The sequence below is a fragment of the Triticum urartu genome, chromosome 2 (genome assembly GCF_003073215.2).
Source record: "Triticum urartu cultivar G1812 chromosome 2, Tu2.1, whole genome shotgun sequence".
In the NCBI taxonomy this organism is placed as follows: domain Eukaryota; kingdom Viridiplantae; phylum Streptophyta; class Magnoliopsida; order Poales; family Poaceae; genus Triticum; species Triticum urartu.
In genome coordinates, this window is record NC_053023.1 from 493,107,824 (window position 1) to 493,109,421 (window position 1,598).

Sequence of the window (1,598 nt, forward strand, 5' to 3'; positions counted from 1 at the left end):
CCTTTTGAACAATATTTGCTAGACCATGAAATGATATGTTTATGAATGAAAGAAGGGAGATAGATGAAATATTCTTTAAACATGGACCTATTTTGAAACACAACTTGCCTGTTGAAATCCTAGGGGATCCTCCTCCACCCAAGGGTGATCCCGCGTTTGAGCCTAAACCTTTACCTGATACTCTTAAATATGCTTATCTTGATGAGAAAGAGATATATCCTGTTATTATTAATGCTAACCTTTTAGAGCATGAAGAAAAGAAATTATTGAAAACTCTGAAGAAGCACCGTGCTGCTATTGGATATACTCTTGATGATCTTAAGGGCATTAGTCCCACTCTATGCCAACACAAAATAAAACTGGAGAAAGATGCGAAACCAGTTGTTGATCACCAACGACGGTTAAATCCTAAGATGAAAGAAGTGGTAAGAAAAGAAATACTAAAACTTTTGGAGGCAGGTATAATTTATCTCATTGCTGATAGTCAGTGGGTAAGTCTTGTCCATTGTGTCCCTAAGAAGGGAGGTATTACTATTGTTCCTAATGATAAAGATGAATTGATTCCACAAAGAATTGTTACAGGTTATAGAATGGTAATTGATTTCTGAAAATTGAATAAAGCTACTAAAAAGGATCATTACCCGTTACCTCTTATTGATCAAATGATAGAAAGATTATCCAAACATACACATTTTTGCTTTCTTGATGGTTATTCTGGTTTCTCTCAAATACCTGTGTCAAAAGAGGACCAAGAAAAGACCACTTCTACTTGTCCTTTCGGTACCTTTGCTTATAGACGTATGCCTTTTGGTTTATGTAATGCACCTGCTACCTTTCAAAGATGTATGACTGCTATATTCTCCGACTTTTGTGAAAAGATTGTTGGGGTATTCATGGATGATTTCTCCGTATATGGAACTTCTTTTGATGATTGCTTAAGCAACCTTGATCGAGTTTTACAGATATGTGAAGAAACTAATCTCGTCTTGAATTACGAGAAGTGCCACTTTATGGTCAATGAAGGTATTGTTTTGGGGCATAAAATTTCTGAAAGAGGTATTGAAGTTGATAAAGCTAAAGTTGATGCTATTAAAAAGATGTCGTGTCCCAAGGACATTAAAGGTATAAGAAGTTTCCTTGGTCATGCCGGTTTTTATAGGAGGTTCATTAAAGACTTCTCAAAAATTTCCAGGCCTCTGACTAATCTTTTACAAAAAGATGTTCCTTTTGTCTTTGATGACGATTGTGTAGAAGCATTTGAAATACTTAAGAAAGCTCCGATTTCTGCACCCATTGTTCAGCCCCCTGATTGGAATTTACCCTTTGAAATTATGTGTGATGCTAGTGATTATGCTATAGGGGATGTTCTAGGAAAAAGGGTTGATAAGAAATTAAATGTTATCCAATATGCTAGTAAGACTCTGGACAATGCCCAGAGAAATTATGCTACTACTGAAAAAGAATTTTTAGCGGTTGTGTTTGCTTGTGATAAGTTCAGACCTTATATTGTTGATTCTAAAGTAACTGTTCACATTGATCATGCTGCTATTAAATATCTTATGGAAAAGAAAGATGCTAAACCTAGACTTATTAGATGG